The sequence below is a fragment of the Echinops telfairi genome, unplaced genomic scaffold (assembly GCF_000313985.2).
Source record: "Echinops telfairi isolate 266 unplaced genomic scaffold, ASM31398v2 ScPeMD7_1713;HRSCAF=2227, whole genome shotgun sequence".
Lineage (NCBI taxonomy): Eukaryota > Metazoa > Chordata > Mammalia > Afrosoricida > Tenrecidae > Echinops > Echinops telfairi.
The window spans coordinates 4415-7453 of record NW_022105611.1 but is presented as its reverse complement, the minus strand read 5'-3'; positions in this window follow the sequence as shown (position 1 = coordinate 7453).

The window sequence follows — 3039 nt, the reverse complement described above, 5'->3', positions numbered from 1 at the left end:
GATGGAAGGATTGTGATAAGAGTTGTACGAGCCCCCAATAAAATGATTAAATAACATTAAAAAAAAAGAAAACAAACAAAGAAAAAATTAACAGAACAAATAAAATCCTATTCCCAAATGGGGTTACCGTAGCAGGTATAAGGGGGTTAGGATTCCATTGTGTTTTGAGGGGACACGATTATAGTCACTAACAGAAACTAAGCTAGTCATTTTGAAAGGTAGCTCAATTTAGGGACAAAGGGGATGTCTCTCTAATAGTGGCAAAGACCCACATAGAGGGGTTGGAAAGAGATCAGGCACTAATTGGACATCCTTGGGAAGACCCAAACTGAGCACTCACCAACTAGGACCCCCTAGCACAGGTGAAACCCAAAACCTAGCCTCCACCTAGGACCATGACATCACTCAGGTACATTTAAATGCAGCCCGTAAGATCAGCCAGTACTTTCAACCATGCCTCCCCAGCCAGAAGGCCAGATCTCTCTGGGACTCTGCTTCTGTTCAGCTGTAGGCAGAAGGCCTCCCGGGTGCTGGGCGAGCAGGCACCTGTGTGCCCACTACGGGCCTACTCCAGGCCTACTGGGGGCCCACATGCTCTTGGCCTCTTGGTCCCCGGGGACTCCCCAGTTCTGCACATATGGGTGTTCTTTTCAACATGGTTTTCCGTGTCCAGTTGTGAACCTCAGCGCGGCTTCCGAGTGGCTTGGCACGCTTGCTATGAGTCAGGGTTGACATGATAGCAGTGAGTTGGCTTTTTTGCTTGGTTTGCGATTGTACCCATATGGAACCTGTACATAGACCAAGAGGCAGTTTGAACACAACAAGGGGATGGACACTGAGTAGTTTAAAATCAGGAGAGGTGTGCATCAGACTTGTATCTTTTCACCATGCTCTTTCAATTTGTATGCTGAGCAGATAAACTGAGAAGCTGGATTGTAGGTAGAAGAAAGAGGTATCAGGATTAAAGGAAGACTCAGTAGCAACCTGTGATACGAAGGTGGCACAACCATGCTTACGGAAAGTGGAGAAGACGTGAAGCACGGACACCTGAAGATCAAAGACTACAGCCTTCAGTATAGATTACACTGCAAGACCAAACCATTCTCACCACTGCACCAATACACAATAAAGAAATGATCACCAGAAATGATTAAAATAGTCTCACTCAGTCACTGCCAATGAGTCAATTCCGACTCGTTAGCTACTCCACAGGATAGAATAAAATACGATCGATGCTCAATTGTGTTTCCGAGGCTACCAATATGCACAGGAGCCAAAAGCCTCCTCTTTCCCCGATGGCTTAGCTGGTGGCTTTGACCTGGAGGTTAGCAGCCCAGTGTGTAGCTTGGATCCACACCCAACATTCATGCAGCATTCAAGAAATCAAGCAATGTATTGTTTTGGGCAAGTCTGCTGCAGAAGGGCTCTTTGAAGTGCTAAAAAGAAGCAAAAGGTCATCTTGTGGACTTAAGTTCGGAGCCACACTGTAGTATTTTCAATCGCCTCATTTGCATGCAAAAACTGGACAATGAATAAAGACGATCCAAGGAGAACTGATGCAGTGGATTACAGTGAGGCAAAGACTATTGAATATACCACAGACTGCCGCAAAAAGGAGCTCTGTGTAGTGGGTTATGAGTTAAGCAGCTAGCGACAAGGTTTTCGGTTTGAAACCACCAGATGTTCCATGGGCAACAGATGAGGCTTTCTACTCCCGTAGTGAATGATAGTCTTAGAAACACACGCGGGCAGTTCTACCCTCAGTTTGGAGTCACTCTGAGTCAGAATTGACGGGATGACAGTGAGTTTGGTTTTCGTCTAGAAAAACAAATCTGTTTGAAGAAGTACAGCTAGAATGCTCGTTGGAAGCGAGGATGTCCAGACTTCCGCTAGAGTCCTTTGGACATATAATCAGGAGCCATCAGTCCCCGGGGAAGGTCATGATACTTGGTAGAGCATCAGCAAAAAAGAGAAAGACCTTTTGCAAGGTGACCTGACACTGGGGCTGCAGTAATGAATGCAAACAGGCAAGAGTACTGAGGACGGTGCAGGTCAGGATAGCATTTCCTTCTAGATGAGGCCAAACCAACTCTAAGCACTGAATAACAACCACAAGAGCATTATAGAGTACAGGCCAAGTATTGTTTCTCGTGTCAATTCTTAAATCATTGTCTTCCGTTGAAGTCTCCTCTTCTGCAGGCTTCGTCTCATAGTGTGGACATGTTGTCAGGAGAGTCCAGTCCCTGGAAAAGGACATCATGCTTGGTAAAGCAGAGGGTCAGCAAAGAGGAACAGACCCTCAACAAGATGGGTTGGCCTAGTGGCGGCAAAAATGGATCAAAAATAACAAAACTGTGAAGATGTTGCAGGACCAGGCAGTGTTTCCTTCTCTGGTTGCACATAGGCCTCTGTGAGTGTTCTCAAAGTAAGCTCACTGCCAGTCGTCCATACGGACTCATCTCATCGTGACCACCTGTGGGTTTCTGAGACTAACTTTATGGAACTGGAAAGCCCAGGGATTAGGAAGCTCTTCTTCAACAGTGCTGCTGGTGGCTTCGAATCGCCAACCATGCAGATCGCAGCCCATCAGGTAGCCCCTACGCCACCAGAGCTCCATGAACCCGCTGGAGGGCACCTGACAATAGCCCTACTTGACTTCAAGGTACTACTTGACTTTGTAAGTTAACTTTTATTCTATGGCAGCTGCCCTCTGTTAGATTTTGCCAGTAGGGGGCGCTAGAAGAATGCTGCCAGAAGGAACTTGCTAATTTTTGCTTGTTTCCTGTTCTTCTGACCCTTGCTTCATTATGTTGTTTTTGCTTTTTATGTTATGTTGTTTCAGGAACAGTAGTTTTTCAAACACTGAGACAGAATCTTAATGAGGTTGTTACGAGTCAGAATTGATGTCAGTGAGTTTGTTATTTGTTCATACTTAAGCAGCTCAGCCATTTTGCTTTTATGAAGTTTGCAAACCATGGAATCATCTGAATTAGGAATATATTCCCTCTCAGAAATGCACTGTCATGGAGTCGATGGTGA